General features: G+C 37.5%; 1 long non-coding RNA gene across 7 annotated transcripts in view; it reads right to left on the reverse strand.

The window, feature by feature from the left end:
- Nucleotides 1-20,921, reverse strand: part of LOC141553349 (uncharacterized) — a 141,626-nt gene that overhangs the window by 11,082 nt on the left and 109,623 nt on the right. For 6 of the 7 annotated variants that reach the window (XR_012485429.1, XR_012485426.1, XR_012485418.1 and 3 more), the window contains one exon: nucleotides 7,438-7,623. The exons of the other annotated variant lie outside the window; for it this stretch is intronic. This is a non-coding gene — a long non-coding RNA (uncharacterized LOC141553349). Of the gene's footprint in view, nucleotides 1-7,437; nucleotides 7,624-20,921 lie in introns of those variants that run through there. 7 annotated transcript variants of the gene reach the window in all.

Below are 20,921 nucleotides of genomic sequence, written 5' to 3' on the forward strand. Positions count from 1 at the left end.
CAGAACTTATCATTGTTCATAAGTGAGTATGGGTCCTGGGCTAAGTTACAAGACAAAAAGACAAGCTAGCACTTGTGTCTACAAGACAACAAGAGATCTAATCTCCATTCCAGGGCCAAGAAGAGCACTAGTGTACTGGCACCTACAAAAAAATAAGGTTCTTCCTAGATAAAAATCAGAGCAGAGGTCAGGAGAGCAGTAGCCATACCTCTTTTTAAATCATGCCCCCTTAAAAACATGGAAAACATACAGACGCCTAGAACCAGCTCTGAAAAAGCAGCATGAAAAACCTGAAGCTTGGCATAATGCATCCTCCATCCTAGAGCAGAACCTACTTTTAACATAAAGTTAATATGTATTAGAGTAAATACAACTAAAATGTGTATATGTACATATATATAGGCAGGAAAAATGAGTGAACAACAAAAAAAACTTGATCATAAAAAGTTATTATCATGACAAGGAAGATCAAGACATAAACTCAGAAAATGACAATTATATAGAAACCTAGAAGTAAAGTTTTAAAGAAAAATGTGAAATGGACACAAATCCAATAGGAATTCCTAGAAAAGTGAAAAAAAAAGAACTTTTAAAATCAAATAATAGAGTAGAAGAAAATTGAGGGGGAAAATAGAAGTGATTAAAATTATGAAAAGAGTAAAGAGCTTGGTAAAATAATAACAAAAATACTGAAGAAAAATAATACTTTTAAAAAACAGAAATGACCAAATAGAAAAAAAAGGTTCAAAAGTTCACTGAAAAAAATTCCTTAAAAATTAGAACTGGACAAGTGGAAGCAAATGACTTAATAAGACAACAAGAAACAAAACAAAGTAAAAAAAAAAAAAAAAAAAAAAACAGAAAAAAATGCAAAGTATCTCATTGGAAGAAAAACAACTAATCTAGAAAATAAATCAAGGAAAGATAATTTAAGAATCATTCAACTACCTGAAAGCCATGTTCAAAGAAAAAAAAAAAACTTAGACATAATATTTCAAGAAATTATCAAGGAAAAATTGCCTCAATATCTTAGATGCAGAGAGTATATACAAATGGAAAGAATCCACCCCTTACCTCATAAAAGAAATCCCAGAAATATCAAATTTCAGAGCTCCCAGTTCAAGGAGAAAATATCTAAAGAAACCAGAAAGAAATAATCTAAATATTATGGAGCTACATTCAGTATCACACAAGATCTAACAGCTTCCATGTTAAAGGACTGGAGGATTTGGAATCTAACATTCAGGAAGGCAAAGGAACTGGGATTACAATCAGAAATAATCTACCCAGCAAAACTGAATAAATATCTTCAGTGGAGAAAAAGGAATCTTCAATGAAATAGGGATGAATAAAAAATTTGATTTTCAAAGACTTAAGGAGGATGAGAAGATAAACATGAAAAAGAAATCATAAGGGATTCAATAAGGTTCAATATTCTATTCCTATATGTAGAGATAATATTCACTTCTAGTTCCTAAGAATTTTATTAATATTAGGGCAGTGAGGAGTGTATATAGACAGAAGATGTGGATGTGATAACAATAATAGATTGATTAGAGGCAGTTACATGGTGCAATGGATAGAGCATTAGCCTTGGAGTCAGGAGGACCTGAGTTCAAATCTGATTTCAGACACTTAAACACTTCCTAGTTATGTGACCCCTGGGTAAAAAATCTAATCCCAAATTACCTTGCAAAAAAAATGATGGGTTAGTTTTTTAAAAAATAATATTATTGGGTGAGAAAGAAGGATGCATGTGGAAAACAGAAAGGGAGAAAAAGAATTGGGAAAATTCTCACATAAAAGAGTTGTAGGGGAATAAAAGATTTTATAATGGAGGGAAAGATGGAGGAATGGGCAATGCTTAAATTTTAGTCTTATTAGAATTGGCAAAGAGGAAATAATATACACATTCTGATGGGTAAAGAAATCTATCTTACCATACAGAGAAGTAGGAGGGAAAGGAGATAAGAGAAGAGGGTAGGTTGATAGAAGGAAGGGCAGATTAAGGGAGACAGTGACCAAAAGTAAAACTTTTTTTGAGGAGGGAATAAGTAAAAAGGGAAAGAGAAATGATAAACAGTGGGAAAGAGGTTGAAGGGAAATACATATCAATCATAACTGTGAATGTGAATGGGATTAACTCACTCATAAAACTCACCCATAAAATGCAAATAGAAAGCAAAATAGATTAAAGACCAGAATCCAAAAATATGTTGTTTAGAAGAGACACACTTGAAACAGAAACAGAGAACCTATTATGCTTCAGTTGAGGCCAAAAAACAGAATAAAAGCAAGAATAACAATCATGATCTCAGACAAATCAAAACTAAAAGTAGACCCATTTAAAAGGGATAAGCAGGAGGGAAACTACATATTGACAAAAAGAAATCAGACAATGAAGTAATGTCAATATTGAACTTATATGCACCTAATAACATAGCACACAAATTCTTAAAGGCAAAGTTAAATAATTAATAGCAAGAAATAGACAATAAAACTATAAGAGTGGGGTATCTCAGCTTTACCCTCTCAGAAGTATATAAATCTAATCATAAAATAAACGATAAAGAAGTTAAGAAGATAAATAAACTTTAAGAAATGTTAGATATACAGACCTCTGGAGAAATTTGAATATTACTTGTAACTTGAATATAAAGGAGTATACCTTTTTTTTTTCCTCAGCTGTACATGATACTTTCACAAAAACTGAACATGTATTAGAGCATTAAAATCTCCCAACCAAATACAGAAAAGCAAAAATATTAAATATATACTTTCTAGACCATAATGCATTAAAAGTACATTCAATAAAGGACCATAGAAACATAGATTCAAAATGAGATGTAAACTAAATAATCTAATCTGAGAGAATGAATTTTCAGATGAAAAAAATCAAAACTATGATCATGTGAAAAATTGTTCTAAATCCCTATTGACTAGAGAAATAAAAATTAAAAACTGAGGTATCACCCCAAACCTATCTGATTGCCTAATATGAAAGAAAAGAAAAAATGAAAAATTTTGGAGGGGATGTAAGGAGATTGGGCCATTAATGCACGAGTTGTGAACTGATCCAACATTGGTGAGATATTTGGAACTATGCCCAAAGGACTAAAAAAGTATTAATACCCTTTGACCCAGCAATACTACAAACTAGGTCTGAATACCAAAGAGATCAAAGGAGGGATCCCATATTTAACACACACACACACACACACACACACACACACACACACACACAAAGACCCATCAACAGAGACAGAGACAGAATTTATAGCAGTTGGTTTTGGTTTTGTTTTTTTGTGATGATAAAGAATTTGAAATTGAAGGCATATCCATGAATTGGGAAATGACTAAATAAGTTGTGCTATATGAGTGTAATGGAATACTATTGTGCTTTAAGAAATGAGTAAGATTATTTCAGAAAAAAAAACAAACTGAGATTTATATGAACCAATGCAAAGTGAAAAGAGTAGAATTGGGAGAATAGGCATTATGGTGTACAATAAAAACAATATTCTCAGCTATACAGTGATCAAAGATTATTGGGAAGGACTTAGTATGAAAAATGTTATCCATCTCCAGAGAAAGAACTGATAGGATTTGAATGAATATTGGAACATACCTTTGTTTTTTACTTTTCTTTGTTTTTCTTGTGGCTTTTTATAAAGTAAAAGTTTCTTTTATAACATAGCTAAAATCCAAATGTGTTTTGTATACATTCCCATGTATAATCTTTTAAAAAATAATTCATTTATTTTTAATTTATGGAATAAAACATGTATTTCAATAACTTAATATAATCTTTAGAAGATGAAAAACAAACTAAAACAAACGCAGGAACCATATAAACAAAATTTTAAAGAGCTTTTTACACAAATATTATCAGATTTAAATAGATAAATATTAATTATGGGTAGGCAGGGTCAATAAAAGAAAAATGAGGATTTTACACACACACACATATACATACACATATATAAAATTGCTTGCCTTCGCAAGGGGACAAAAAGAAGATGAAAGAAAAGAAAAAGGATCTCAAATTAAAAAAAAAAACTAATGTAAAAACAATTTTATATGTCACTGAGGAAAATAATTCAGGGGAAAAAAAAGAAAAGAGGAATCATTCAGTGTTAAGAGAATATCATGAACAAAACGTAGAAATGAATATATCATTTCAGGAGTTAAAAGTAGTTTTACTCTAGGTGAAACAGAAGCAGAAGAAGGCTAGAATCAGCACTATCCCAAGAGCTGATTGTTAAATTTTCTCTTTAAGCATTTTAAACCTTAGAAATTAGCAATATGAGTTCTCCCTCCTGCCATCTCCCCCTCACTTCTCACCTCCCTTCTTCCCCCTCTCTGTCTCTGTCTCTCTGTCTCTCTGTCTCTGTCTAGCACACCCCTGAGAAAAGTTTTCCTATTCAGAATTCAGAAGTAGGGGGTGATTAGATTGGATAAATAAGGTGGGAGACTTGATTAGGGAGGTTCCTGAATTTAAGAATAAGGAGTCTGGACTGCTTTTGTATGTGTAATCCAGGGAAGCAAAGATACTTTTGAACAATAATTCAACAAACATTTATCATACCAACAATATTCGTTTCTGTGCCTAGCAAACAAATGACTTATTTGTTGCCCTCAAGGAGCCAATTCTCTATTAGAAGAGATGAGACAAATATATAAATATTATATGAACTATAATACTTATGAGGATGTGACCAAAGGAAAATTTTCCAATTCAACATAACATAAGGAGAGATTCACAGTTAGAGAGATCACTCCAGACTGGAGAAACCACAGGAAGTTTTATAAAGGAAGTGATCCTTGGATGACAGAGAGGAAAGATTTCAGTGGTGATAGATAGGTGTTGGAATGAGAAAAGATTAGATTTCCAATTAAAGGAAAGAAGATAGCGAAGCACACTCCAGGCTTGGGGGAATAGTGTGAGCAAAGACATAGAATTGAAGGAAAGTGTAATGAGTGAGCCAGTTTAGCCAAAACAGTGAACTATGAATTATAAAGCACTCTATAAAATACTTCTTGAAAGGAACTGAACTGAATAGGAATGCAGACTACATGACAAAGTCAGCAGTAACAACTAAGGCTACCTAGATAATATTACACACACACACACACATATACACACAAGCATCATGAAGACAGGGACACAGTTATCATAAATAAAAAGTTAATAATGTTGTTTCAGTGAAAAGACACCAGTTAAGAGGCTATTGCAAGATTTGTTGAGAAAGGTAATGTGAGCCTGAACTAGATTGAAAAGTAAAAAGATGTGAATGATATTTCAATCAACAGGACTTGGCAACTGATTGAATGTGGGTGGTGAAAGAGAAAGAAGGGTTAAAAATGAGTCTTAAGTTTGTAATTTGGAAGGATGATGCTATCATTAACAATAATAGAGAAATTAGGAGGAAGGGTAGATTATAAAGGAATAATGAGTTCAATCTGAGACACATGCATTTAAGGTGTTGATGAGGCATCTGGATGGAAATATCCAGCAAGCAAGTGAAAATGTAAGCCTATAAAAAGGGGTGAAGTCATGCTGAAGAAAGATATTTGAGAATTATTTGGAGAAAACTCAATGATGTGGATGATATTAACAAGAGAAATATAAGACTTCAAGGTTTGCAAAGTGCTTTCCATATATTATCTCATTTGATCTCCAAACCTGGGAAGTAGCTTCTATTATTATCTCCAGTTTAAAAATGAGAAAACTGAGTGAAAAGGAGACTAAGGGACTTGCCCAGAGTCACAAAACTAGTAAATTTCTGAGGTCAGATTTGAATTTAGGTATTCCATAATCCAAATTCAGTCCTCTATATATGAAGCTTTTCTCCATAGAAAGAGAAGTGAGCTAAGGATTGATTCTTAGGAACCATTTGCATTTAATGGGAGGAAGAGGAACTAGATTCATCATAGCTCTTAGTTCATAGATTTGGAGCTGGAAGAGATTTTAGAGATCATCAAACTCAAGTCCATTATTCAGATGAGGAAACTAAGACTGAGAGAGATTGTGACTTGCTCAGAATTACATAGTAAGCATCTAAAATGAGATTCTGACACAGATATTCCTGAATAATGCCCAGTTCTCCCTTTGACATATAACAATACCTCTCATAATTAAGAAGTCCTAGAAGGAAGAAAAAGGAGATCAGAAAGAAAAGGGAGATCAGAGATAAAGAATTATGAAAATAGATTCTCTAAAGAAGAAAGATAACCTAGAAGAGGGCTTTTAAGAAAGCTAAATGCTACAAAGAGGATCCCAAAGATAAGAAATGAGGATTTAGCAAGTAAGTGATCATTAGTGACACTGAAGAGAACAATCTCAATGGATTGGTGGGAGTAGATACCAGATTGCATAGGACTGGGAAGTTAATGGGTTGTAAGGAAGTGGAGATTTTGATCTCAGTCTACTTTTTTATCACCTCATATTTTGTTTTGTTTTGCTTTCTCCCAGACACTTTAGAGAATTTATCTTGGAATGATATTTACCCCTAGGAATTACAGACTTATTTCAAAAGAGAGTCATCAGGGCATTCAGATCTGGAGTGACAATGTTTTCTCTGTGCCATTGGTAAATAAGTGATTATGGCACAAACTTCATATTGTACACGTGTGTGTGGGTTTAGGTGTGTAGGTGGATGCACACACACAAATGTGTGCATTTTCATGATAAGTAGCAGGAAACTCAACAGAACAAACCAAACAAGTTATTTTTTTCCTTTCGGAAAAGTCAGACATCTCCATTCTTTTCCTAATGAGAAACTACTTTTGACTCTCCCCAAATCTTATGAGCTATTTAGCCTTTTTTGAAAAAAAAGTTCAGTCAAGTGTAATTTACCAAGTACACATCATGTTCTGTCTGAGGACGCAGTGATAAACAAAGCCAGCCTTGGCATTAGTGAATGAAAGGGATTCATCTTATTGTTACTAGGGAATCGAAAAAAGAAATTGATGGTCGGCAGGCTGCCTCCCTCATTCTTTGCCAGACGACAGGAGATGAAGCATCTTGGTCCACCATGCAGGGGATATTATTATCTATAAGATACTAGGCTCAAACCCATGGTAAGATTTGGAGATCATTGACATTAGGGCTCCCATTGCCAAGGTTTAGGTCAACACAGAGAAAGAGCCTGGAAATGAGGAAATGTATGCAGAGGATATCAGCACCGGAGACATACATATATAGCTTCACCCAGACCCACTCACCCACCAAGTGGACTCTCATCCAAATCAGAGCTTTTTCAGAATTAATGTGAGTCTCTTAGAAGTAGGTGCCAATGAAAGTAGATCCCCAGGGAAATCTTCACCTGCTGGGCTCAAATAAGAGTCAAAAGGTTTCACTTGGAACTGAGCCAGACTAAGGAATGCAGAAAAAGTCAGATAGATTGTGTGTAATACACATATCTTTACCAGCATGATGTTTGGGCTGTGGTCTGATCCAATCTCTTTGTAACTCGACCAAGCAAAATTTGCCAACCTGTTGGTTCATCAGGATTGCTATTAGAACCCATGGGAAGGGAGGCAGGAGCCAGGGTAAGTCCCACTGCAGGTGTCTCATCTCCGATAAGATTGTCAGCTGAAGCTTTTCAGAGCCAGGCTCTCCTGTCAAAGGCACAGGTGTGCAAGGGTTCAGGTTACAGTTCTGATCTTTAGGTCATGGTTGTTGGGAATAAGGAACTTCTCCCCCGGGGGAAATCCTTTATAAACTTGAACTGCTGCCTAGTGCAGCTTGGAGCTCCCAAGTAGAGTGAACAAAAATAGGTTTCCCTTTGCCCTGGGTTTGAAAGCCAAACACCAGAACCCCTATTAAAGGATTTTGAAAGAGATCATATTCCTTCATCCCTCAGAGAGGCTAGGATTGAGAGAACCACATGGTAAAGGTCACAAATAACAGGAATTAAAAGTGGAGCTCTTAGGTAACTCTCTAAATTTTTTTAAAGCATGGATGATAACAATAAAATGAAGAACATTTGAATGGTAGTCTAATATTTACAGAGATCTTTCCTTTCATGATTTCATTTTCATTGAGTAACTTTCAGTGGCTGACTGATGAAAGGTATTAGTTAAATTAGTTTTTATTAAACATTTAAGTGCCTACTATGTGTGATATGGTAATATGTGAAATGGGTATACATAGGGATAGGAAGTTCAATATGATGGGATCCTGTCCTTATTTGGCCATTTCAGTAAGGATCACTGGATTTTAGTTTTAGAATTAGTGGGTAACAGAGCTCTTGAAATCAATGACCTTATTTCACAAAAGAGAAAACTGAGACCCAAGGAAATCCAAGCTTGCACAGCTAGCAAGTTGAAGAGCTGAGGTTCAAACCTTTCCCTCCCATGGGCAGTCCCACATACCACAAAACATGGGAAGAGAGAAAGTGCCAAGGACAATCATGTCTTTTAAGAGCTACCAAATGGACCATTCCTCCTGGGTCAGTGACCAATTCTTAGACTCCTTCCCTTTCTACAAATCTTGCATAAAGATAAAGGAGATTAGAAGGAGATTGCTTCAACTTTCCAAAGCCCAAGTCATCAATAAGCAATTATTGAGCACCTACTTTGTACCAAGTACTGGACTAAGCACTGGGAATACAAAGAAAGGCAAATAAATAAATAAAAGGTCCCTGCCCTTGTATTCCAACAGGAAAGATAGTATGTCACAAATAATTATTCAAACATACATGCATATATATATACAGAGAGGGACAGAGGGAGATAGAGAGACAGAGAAGGAAACTAGAGGTAATCTCAAAGAAAAAAATCCTGGAATTAAAGAGGACCCATAAGGGCATTTTGCAGAAGATGGGATTTCAGTTAAAAACTGAAGGAACAAAAGTCAGGAGGTAGAGATGAAGAGGGAGAGCTAAGCACAGGGGACAAGGAAAAATGCATGGGGAGGACATGAAATGTCATGTGTGAGAAATAGCTATCATAGATATCAGAAGACTAGAAAAGGCCTAGACTGTGAAGGGTTTTAGAAGCCAAACGAAGAATTTTACATTTGATCCTGAAAATATTCTGAGTTACTATACTTTATTAAGTAGGGAAGTTACATGGGAAGATGTGTAGTTAGAGAAATTCACTTTGGCAGCTAAGTGGAGTGGGAAGAGACTTGTGACAGAATACCATCCATCTTGCAATGACTTGAGTGAAATGGCATAAACTTACATATACCAGGGTGACAGCAGTGTCAGAAGAGAGGGGAATGTATATGGTAAAATGTTGCAAAGGTAGAAATGACAGGACTTGACAAAAGAGTGCATATGGAAGGTAGGAGTAAGGAGTCAAAAGTGACTCCTGGTTTGTAAACATCATGTCAGTGGAAGTGACTCAGGGAGCTCAAATCAATGCTCCATGGGATAGCCCTTGAAGGCCTAAATTCCACACGTACCATGTTGTATGTTCCAATCAACACTCTTTATGCAAACTGAAATAGGAAAAAGGTATAAGAGGAATAAAAATTGCTAAAAAATCAGATGTAGAAGCAATTACTTCTAATTGGGAGGGATCAGGGAAAGCTTCATGAAAGAAGTCCATTTTGAGATGGTAAATATGTCAGCAAAAGGCAGCAGGGGCAAAATAATCAGGAAAATACAGAAGGTGTTTGAGGGATGCCAAGTAATTCAGTTCAGCTAATGCAGAGAGAGGAAAAGGAAGAGAAAGAGCAAGTAATAAATGGGTCAGAATGAGTGGTTGGGGAGTAGGTAGTGATTTATGTGCCAAGTTAAGGGATCTATATTTTATCCCAGAGGTAATAGGGAGCCATTAAAAGATTCTGATCACAGGAGTGACATGGCCAAAGTATGTATTAATAATATTACTCTGACTGCTGTAGAATGCATCGAAAGGGGAAGGTGTGGACACACTGGAAATCAGGGGGGACAGTTAGCAATCTATTGCAATTTCCTAGGCAAGAAGAAATGTGGACCTGACCAATATCAGGGGCAAGGTAATGGTAAAGAACAGTTAGATGTAAAAGATAATAGTGAAGTTAGAATTGACAAAGGTTGGTGATTTATTTGACAAAAAAATGAAGAAGAAAGAGTGAAAATGGTTTTGATGTTTCAGTCTGGGAGAATAGTGGTTTGGAAATGATACAGATTTCATGTCTATTTTAGACAGCCTTACACAGACAGAGACTTGGTGTCAGGAGGACCACAATCCAAAGCCTACCTCTGATACTTACTGTGTCTGAGCAATTCACTTAATCTGTGAGTTTCCTCATCTCTAAAAGGAAAATAATAACACCTACTTCCCAGGATTGTTATGATAGCTAAATGATATAATGTCTTAAAAAGTGCTTTGCAATCCTTAAAGGGATATAGAAACACCAGCTTTCTTTCTCAACCAGTAGGAGACATTAAAGAGCTGGCTTCAAGATATTCAGTGTATCACAGTTTCCCCCTTGGGAGAGGTAGTTATTTAGGGCTTCTTACAGCACTGATAAAAACAGGCTCCTAAATTCTGTTAGCTCAGCCCCTATCATCACCCACCAGAGCTCCCAGAGAGTGACAGAGGAGTGAGAACAGCTGGCTAGAGTCACTGAATATATTTTAACACAACTGGCCTTGGGTGTGAAGGTTAGCAAACACAAGGCTTAAATACAGGCTATTCTACCTAAGTGAAGACAGGCCTTCAGACACCCAAGTGAGAGAACCTTCATAATGTCACAAGCCAGTGAGTCCCTTTGTGTTTTAGTGGAAGGGGAAAAGAAGAGAGAATAGATGTTTAAAAATTAAAACAAAACCCCCAAATTTCAGAGATTCCTAGAAAAGCCTCCATATGGAAACTAACAACAGTAAAGAAATTCCCCTTCCATCCTATCAACAGAAAGGAAAGTGGGAGGGGAGACAGGACAAAATCATCCATCCCTGTAACATCACAGCATGAGGGGAAAAATGATAGAGATTTGGGAAGGACCAGGTGCTGCTACTCTTTGGAAGGAAAAAAAGAAAAGAAAAAAACAAAAATGCTAAACTGGTGTGTGTCAGTATAACACAGGGAGAAGGTTCTTCTCCTGCCACAAGACTGTCAGACTTCAAAGAAATAATCAAGCTGTCTGTGCAGCAACCAAGGTAAAACTCCAGAAATAAATGGGAAGGAAAGCTCCTCTGGGCTTGCAGGGAAGTTATGAGAGCTGATTAAAACCTTTTCTGAGACTTGATAGTCAGTCTTCCAAAGTGTGAGAGCCAGCTCATGCCCAAGAAGCTCAATTCTGACACTAAAGAAATGGAGAGTATTAGAAAAAAGAGGATCTAAGTGAGAAAGTGGGACAATTGTCAATAGGCCCAGGTGCCCACCATTAGCCTTATAGTTTCCTTGAAGTAGATGGTAAATTATTATATTTTCTAAATTTTCCAAGAAGGAGATTCTATAACTTTATAATGAATCAATCCTAGAAATTAGTAACTCTCTCTGCCAAACAAGTCTTCTTCATAAAACCTAAATTCCTTGCCAAAGTTCAATTTATTTCTTCTTGTTCTGTTATTACAAAGTCATTAACCTCTGTCATAGTCATCTTTCAAGAATCTCAAGATTTTACTACTAAATTATCCTTCTCATGCTCTTGAGGCAAGGCCAGTTCTTAGTCTTCTATCTTTAACCAAGCTCAGTTACTTTAGTTTTCTTTGTAAATATTAATTTCCAACTCTAATTCTCTTGTTGAGTCTCTTCTGAACCTTCTCCAAGTTATGCAAGAGTTTGCTCTGCAGTTACTCTACATCGCATAATTAAGAAATGGCTATTCATTCACTTAGTAAACTTCATTAAGCATCTACTGGATGTAAATTGCTGGGGTAAGTTATAGAGCCTCTGCCCTACCTGAAGCTCATAAACTAGTATATCGGTTTTTTGATGGATTTTGACTTCATTGATATGAGCACTCCTTTCCATGATGCAGATTGCTACTCATCCATGACTTTTTGTTCTGTTAGTAGTCATGGCAGCAACTGCTTCCATTAATGGTGCTTTAGGGTTGGCAAAGCATTTTACATGCGTTATCTCATTTTATCTTCACAACCCTGTGCTACATTTATCCACATCCTTCAATAAATCCTCCAGCAGGAGTCATCCCATCATACTGGGGGCCTTCCTTTCACTTGCTTGATAGTGCATGAATAGAAATGTATTATGCCTTTATTTTTTCTCTTCTCATTCTCTTCTTAACTCTCTATAATCCAGCTTCCAACCTCATCCTTCCACTGAAACTATCCTCTCTAAAATTGCCAGTGATCTTTTAGAATTGCCACATTCAATGACTTTTTCTCCATCTGCATCTTTTTTGATCTCTTTATGGTCTTTGACACCATATATCACCCTCTTCTGCAAAATACTCTCTTCTCTCTAGATTTTTGGAACATTATTCTTTCCTAAATCTCCTTCTACCCATCAGAAACTCCTCATTATAGAATTAGTTATATATATTATACAATTATAGTTATATATAATTATACAATTCTCTTTCTGCACAAGAAAGATCAGATCAAAAAGGAAAGAAAATGAATAAGAAAACAAAATGCAAACGAACAACAATAAAAAGAGTGAGAATGTTATGTTAGTTCCTGCAGTCCTCTCTCTGGGTGTAGATGGCTCTCTTCATCACGAGATCATTGAGACGGGCCTCAATCATCACATTGTTGAAGATGGCCACGTCCATCAGAATTGATCATCATGTAGTATTGTTGTTGAAGTGTATAATGATCTCCTGGTCCTGCTCATTTCACTCAGCATCAGTTCATGAAAGTCTCTCCAGGCCTCTCTGAAATCATCCTGCTGGTCATTTCTAACAGAACAATAATATTCCACAACATTCATATATGGGCATCCATGTGGATGAAAAAAATTTAACAAGCCTGGTGATTTAATCAGCTCCCATGAATTTAATGATCATCTCTATTCTGGTGATTTTCAATTTTATCTCACCCTATTTTTAATTTTCTTTTACCCTAACCTCTCTACTGACATGTAGCCTTGCATCTCTAACTGCCTTTTAGTATCTCAAACTGCATGTCCAGTAGATATCTTAAACTTAGCTCATCAAAAACTGAACTCTGTCTTTCCCCTACAGATTCCTTCCTATGCCCCCCCCAGCCCTATCCTTCCCTATTACTGTTAAGTAATCATCCTCTTAGTCCCCCAGATTTTCATCCTGGAGGACATTTTTGATTCCTCACTATATCTCAAACCCCATATCCAGTTTATTGCCAAGACTTATCACCATTGCAATGTCTCGCAAATATACCCCTTCTTTCCTCTCCCATTGCTACCATCCTGGGACAGGTCTTTATCACCTTATTCTTATCAGATCTTCTTTTTGCAAGTTTCTCACCACTCCTTCACTTCCACATCCTCCATTCAGCCACTAAAGTGATTCATACACTCTAATATCTCCCTGTCACCTCCAGGATTAAATACAAAATCCTCTACATGATATCCAGAGTCCTTCACAACCTAACTCTGTTTTACCTTTTCACTCTTATCACTTAGTCCATGTCCACTGTCTTTTGCCTCTCTTTGTATCCACAGCACTTAGCATTGTGGCTGTCATACAGTAGGCACTTAATAAATGCTTATTAACTGACTGATTATCAATGATAACCTTTTCCTCTCACTACAAGTGACCATCTCTTTTTTCTGGCCATACAGCTTTCTGATGACATCCTTTATAGCACTTCCACTGCATTGATGCTACATTGGTAATACATTATGTCTTTTCACATTCATAATGTGACTCTCAGTATGTGATCCACATGTAACTGGAGACTGTGGTAGGATTCTCTGAGTTTTAGCCATGCAGCATCACTGAAAGAACACTGATGTAAACAAATAAACAAAAACCCTACAAAGCCTTTTATTTGTTTAGTAGCCTAGTTGTGGAGAGAAAATGTGTTTGAAAATGAAGGTGGAATATAAAAAGTGCCATAACCAATAGAAGCAAACAGTGTTGGGAATTAAGAAGAGAGAGACCACTTTTAATTGGGGAACTGAGAGAAAGCTTCATGACAGCAGTGAATGGCGTTTGAAGTGGGCCTTGATGGATTGGCAACATGTTTCCAAGCAGAAATGAGAAAAGCAGCATCCCAGATGGAAGAAATGGTATGAGCAAAGGCATACAAGCAAGACATCCTAGGCAACGTTAAGGAAATAATCTGGTTGGGTCAGAGAGGAGGATAAACGAGAGGAAATTATAACATAAAATTGTTCTTAGTGGGGTACTCAAAGCCCCTAATGATCTGACTCCAGCTCTGAGAAGTTTAATAAGCAGTGGAGAGCCACTGAGGTTTTAAGAGTAGAAGAGTATCATGATTTCATCAGTACTCTGGAAAATAAGTTTGGCAGCAGAAGTTTATGAGATGGCCTTGGAAAACAGAGAGGCTGGGTGATAGGTGAGGATGATGATTGGAGCTGGAATGGGATATGTACTGAGAGAGAGCTAAACTAGAGAGAAATTATGGTGGATGTGAGAACGGAAAGGATTGGGATGAATGCAATAGATAATGTCTATGAACTCAATTTTAGATGGTATTTAGTTTATCTTCCTTTCTCATCTCTCATCACAAAGCTTGGGTGGCGGGGAGGAAAGGGAGGAATCCTCTATTATTTTTCTTTCTTAAAGTAAACACCATATCTCTGTGTTCTCATCAAATGAATGCTCTCCAGCAAGTCTCTTCTCCATGTCTCATTAGTAAAATGGAGACAGGATGATAATACCTGCCTCCTCTCATCTATCTCCCAGGGACATTGTCAGAATGCATTAAAGCATTTTGAGATGCTAGATGAAAAGGGCCACAGAGATAGAATGTTTCTTTTAAAAATTCAGCCACCTCTCAATAATCTGCCCTAATTGATAGAAGTGGCAACACGGATAATCCAAAAGCTATTTACATTTGTCCCCAGAATGAATGATTGAACTTCTGATAGTCGATTTGCTTTCCTGACCATGTGTTTCTTTAGACAAGTGTTAAAATTGTTATCATTTTCTTAGCATGTGCCAGCTGGTCAGTGAAGAGATAAGTGCTTAGGGATGAAGTGGGTGGTAGGGGGAAGTCAACCAGGTGTTACAAATTGGTTCCAGGCAACCCATGCACAGGTAATTGAGAGACAACTGAATATTTACTTGCAAAGATGACCTGAACATTTGTTTCCTGATTTATTATGCTGCCTGGTACATCCTAAAAGCTTAAAAACCACAAGTCCTCAACCTGCGCCAGGATGTGGTTTCAAAGAGGGAATAGAGTAAGGAAATCCATCAGGTTAGAAGCCCTGAGAAGGAAAAACAGCCTGCTATTTGGTACTTGGGTACATTTAATCATAGATATTTGGGGTATTTTCAAACCTGGAGTTATTTCTGATAGCCCAGGACTTTTTTACCTGATTTGTATTGTGGGCCCCTTTGGCAGTCTGGTGAAACTTTCTCTGAATAATATTTTTAATACTGAAAGAAACGTCAAATTTTAGTTAGATATTAGTAAAAAAAAATTGTGAGTTTTTTCTTAGCCAAATTCATTGCTGTTAGTATTACCTCATTGTTTCAGTTACATCCAACTCTTTGTGACTCCTTTTAGGATTTTCTTGCTACTAAAGTGGTTTGCCATTTATTCATTTGACAGATGAGAGAACTGGAGCAAACAAGGTTAAGTGACTTGCTCAGAGACACACAACTAGTAAGTGACCAAACTCATGGACCCTATGAAATCTAACCACAGACTGCAGGTTAATAAGCTTTGAGATACCCCCCCCAAAAAAGCAGTAATTCATTTCTTAGCCTACTCATCAAAGAATCTTGGATCAAAAGCACCAGAAGATGGAGTGTTGGCTCCTTAGCTCCACCTTCTTTCCTGCTGTCACAAAACAAAGGCCAAGGAGCAGCTAAGTAGCACAGTGGATAGAGCAATGATCCTGGAGAAAGGAGGACTGAGTTCAAATTTGGCCTCAAATACTACTAGCTGTGTCACTGTAGGCAAGTTATTAAACTCTGCCTCCAAAAACAAAACAAAACAAAACAAATAAAATAAAATAAAACAATAAAAAAGACAGATAAAGGCAAGGACAATATCAGGGCCCCCACAGAATGTGCCTTTGTAGAGTGAGAGGGAACCAGCCTTTATCCTTTCCTGATGGGCCAGGTCCCATTTGGCATCTAAGGTTCTACCTAAATTCAAAGGCCCAGAGGTTTAATCAGTGGCCTGGTAGCACCAAGGGCCTCATGTTCTTCAACACTATGAATCATACCAGGAAGCAATAAGGTGGGCTAGCAGGTACAGACAGATAGACAGACAGACAGATAGGGGTGTGTGTGTGTGTGTGTGTGTGTGTGTGTGTGTGTGTGTGTGTGTGTGTGTGTCTCTGTGTGTGTGTGTGTGTGTGTGTGTGTGTGTGTGTGTGTGTGTATCTTAACTCATTCATTACCTTCCATAGATGTAGAATGCTGCCACAACAGGACTATTACCTATACATACCTAAACCCTTCACTGTTGCTGGGCAAAAAGACCAAGCAGAACAAACACTACCATAAAGCAAGCTACAGGAATTAGCAGGCAGGGAGATTTTCATGCTTCTGGTTTTCTCTCTAGCTCTCCACTGGACCTCAATAATGTGGTATCTCTCCTGCAGTCATAGCTTTCATTTAAATAGCACTTTTGATTTGAAAGCACTTTGCCTACATTATCTCATTTGTTCTCGACAATAACACAGCCCCCAGCATTAAGCAGTATTCATATAATTTTAAAGAAAAGGAAATCAGTGCTGAGAAGGATGAAGTGATGTACCCAAGGTCATACCACCAGTGAAGTATGGGTAATGGGCAGAAATCTGTCTTTTGACTCAGAGTACAGTACTTTTTCTGTTATACTATGATGCCTCTTCTAATGGTGTTTGTGTGTGTGTGTGTGTGTGTGTGTGTGTGTGTGTGTGTTTGCTTTAATATGTCTACCAAATTGACCATCATGAATTACAGGCACTGAAAAATTTATTATTCTGGAGTCATCTCCATGATAAGTCCCTCTAAATTGAGAGAAGAAGGTTTTTAGATGTCAGACACCCATCTGGCCAATCACTACACCTGTACTTGAACCCTTTCTGGTTGTGTAAGTTCTGCCAGACCTTATTCTCTGTTGGCAGAGCCTCTGAGAATTTTTCAGAGAAGCAGTTAGGTATAGAAGAAAAGCTTGTTGGACCTGGATTCAGAGAAATTGGGTTCTAATCCTGGTCATGTCACTGTGTGACTTATGGGAAACCACTTAATCTTTCTTGAATTCAGTTGTCAAAACTATAAAATGAAGGGGTTGAACAAAATGGATTTTAAAGTCTCCTTCAGCTCTAGAGATAGTTCTATGAATGCAAGCTCACTGCTATGACATGATGAGGAGCTAGAGTGGGATTTTAGTGGAGAATGTATGTAGATAGATGGAGAGACAGATGGAAATGGACAAATAAACAGAGAGGAAAGGAGGCAGGGAGGGAGAGAGGGAGGGAGAGACAGAGAAAGAGAGGGAAAGAGAGAGAGGAGGAAAGGTAAAGAGAGAAGGGAAGGGTGAAAGAGAGAGGGAGAAGAAGAGGTATTGGGGGACAGGGAGAAAGAGGGAGGGAAAGAAAAAAATAGTGAGGAAGGGAAGGAGGGAGAGAAGAAGAAGAAGAAGAAGAAGAAGAAGAAGAAGAAGAAGAAGAAGAAGAAGAAGAAGAAGAAGAAGAAGAAGAAGAAGAAGAAGAAGGAGGAGGAGGAGGAGGAGGAGGAGGAGGAGGAGGAGGAGGAGGAGGAGGAGGAGGAGGAGGAGGAGGAGGAGGAGGAGGAGGAGGAGGAGGAGGAGGAGGAGGAGGAGGAGGAGGAGGAGGAGGAGGAGGAGGAGGAGAGGGGGAAATAGAGAGAGAAGGGAAGATGGAGAGGGGAAAGGGGAGAGGGAGAAAGAAGAAGAAAGAGAGAGAGAGAGAGAGAGAAAGGGAAGGAGGGAGAGAGGGGAAGAGAGAGAGATTCAGAGATAGAGGCAGATATAAACAAAGAGAGTGAGTCATTGTAAATAAGTATTTATCAAGTACTTAGTAAGAGCCAAGTGGATAGTTCAGTAGTCCAGTGGATCAAGAACCGGATCTGGAGCCAGGTAGACTGAATTCAAACGTGACCTCAGGAACTTACCAGCTGACCTTGAGTAAGTTACCTAACCCTGTTTGCTTCAATTTCTTCAATTATAAAATTATCTGAAAAAAGAAAATAGCAAAACCTCCCCAATAACTCTTGCCAAGAAAACCCGAAATATGGCATCATGAAATTGGATATGACTGAAATAGCTGAACAACATAACAATAAAGGGTCAAGTACTATGTGTGAGAGAGAGAGAGAGAGAAAGAAAGAATGTGGATATACACATACATATACCCATGAACATGGCAATGTGGAGGGGCTATCTGGAAGTATATTAATAGTATAGTTGCTAGTGCAAGAACTTTCTCCACTGATACAGATATGTAACTCATGATAATGTATAGAGTTAGAGAATTGCCTAGAGATTATGGTATTTGCTGAGGGTCTGTCAGCATGTTAGGCAGAGGATTCGAACACTAGTCTTCCTGATTCTAAGGCCAGGCTTTTCTCCATGTTGCCAGGCTGCCTCTCAGTCTCAATTATAATGGTGGGAAAGTTACTGAGGAACACTCTCCCCTGGCTCCTTTCAACGGTACAGTCCTGATGTTTCAACAGACGCCAGGTAATTATCATACTTTGTTCTCAGTTTATTCCCACTGCTATAAGAGGCTTCTTAGCTTTTTTTATTATTAAAAAAAATTCTGAATGCAAATCTGATCTGAGAGAAGTGAGTATAGATTTCTTCTGCATACCAACGTGAGAAATAATGGAGCAAGATTGTATGTCACAGATGAAAATGCTGTATTTATGCCTCATTGTAATCCATTCATTGCTTTATGGATCCAAAGTCCCCCTGGGAATGTCACAAATCCACATCATGTTCCTGAGTGCCGGATTTGGCATTTGGATCTCTGATTTAGCTGTCAGATATGTAAAATCACATGTAGCCAGACAACTCCCTAGTGATTCCACAGCTGCGGATGCCGAAGAGTGCAAGATATTCCAACGAAGGTCGGCATTAATTTACGCTCAAAAAAAAACCGTGCTCCTTGAGCCACTTCCCCCCATCCCAGCCCCATCCAGTGGCACAGTAAAGCTCAGAGAGGGTCTGAGTTGACTCTACAAGAATCACCCCGTTTGGGGAGGGGGGGGACTTCCAAGGACACAGAAGGTAGCAACCACAACTGCTTATGATCTCTTGTCAGAGAACAATCATCCTATGGGATCCTTGCCTTGGAAAGCCACCCTAACAACTTTGCCAAAATTCAGTGCATTTTCCTTCATTTCTTTCAGACTTTCTTTACCACCTTTTTATTATTGTGCCCATTTTCCTCATTCTTCATGTACCAAAGCTTCAAGGTGACTCGTGGTTGTAGAGGGCTGATGAATGCATTTCTGTTTTGTTTTTACTCTGTAACTCACAGACGCTCTGACAATGGGCAAGCTACCTCCCCTCTGAGACTCAGTTCTATCAACTTTAAAAGGCAGAAATAATAGGACTATGTATGAGGCAGCTAGGTGGTACAAGGCATAGATAAGGTGTTGCACTTAGATCAGGATAAAGCTGAATTCTAATCTTATTTCAGATACTTAAAGGCTTTTTGTGACTCAGTTTCCTCACCTGTAAAATAGGGATAATAACAGTACCCACTTCCCAGGATTATCATAAGGATTGAAAGAGATAGCATACATTTTCAAAGTATTTTGCATTAATTTGCAAATTTAATTCAATTAAATTAATTTAATTATTTAATTTAATTTTAATTTTGCATTATTTTGTATTAAAGAACTACATTAATGCTATTTTTTTTTTACATTATTACCTACCTCACAGGGTTTTCTAGACCAGGATTTCTTAAACTTTTTTGCAACCCCTTTTCACCTAAAAACTTTTTATGTGACTCGGGGTATATAGGTACATAAAATAGGCATAAAATCAAAACATTTGCTGATAATAAATCATAATCACCATCCCCATAATCACAAGGCCCCACAGTTTAAGAAGTTAGGCTCTAGGTCACATAAGAAATGTTCATTAAACTTTTTAAACATTGTAAACTATAATATAAATATCAGCTCTTAGCATTATCATCTCTTAGTCATATGATCACTCTGCTAACATTCTTCTCCCTTCCCCAGATTCATACGTATAACTCAGAAAGGCCTACATACATTTTGTTGTTTGTTGTTATTCAGTTGTTTCAAGTCCTTTCCAAGCCCTTGTTGTTGTTGTTGTTGTTTGACAAAAATCCTGGAGTGGTTGCCATTTTCTTCTCCAGTTTAATTAATTCTGAAGAATAAATTAAGCCATATCCCACAATGCCAGACCATTAGGCAAATATCTAATGGTGGCTGGTAACCTCCCAAGAGAAACAAGTATAGTTTAACCTAGAGGCTACCAGACAAATGTCTGATTATCCTCTTTGGGACTTTAACCTTAAATTCCCTAGAAACAGTCCAGTAGAGATGTAACTAAATCCAAAGGATCATCCATCTCCTCCAGGAAAGGATCTCAGGGATCTATTCCAATCCCTTTGTTTTACAGATGAGGAAAATGATTCCTGGAGATGCTGTGACTTGACTAAGGTCACCAGTAATAAGCATTAAGGGCAGGATCAGAATCCTTTGGCTCTAGAATTAGCACTCTTCTACACCTAGTACCTCTACAGGATTTAGGATGTCAAGAAGGGTCTGGCCTGGCCCAAGAAATAATAATAATAAACATAACAATATTGAAAATGTCACTTGTCACCTATTTTGTTCAGCCTGTCTGTCCTGTCTGACTCTCTGTGATCCCATTTGGATGAGCTCATTTTCTTGGCAA

The sequence above is a fragment of the Sminthopsis crassicaudata genome, chromosome 1 (genome assembly GCF_048593235.1).
Source record: "Sminthopsis crassicaudata isolate SCR6 chromosome 1, ASM4859323v1, whole genome shotgun sequence".
NCBI lineage: Eukaryota > Metazoa > Chordata > Mammalia > Dasyuromorphia > Dasyuridae > Sminthopsis > Sminthopsis crassicaudata.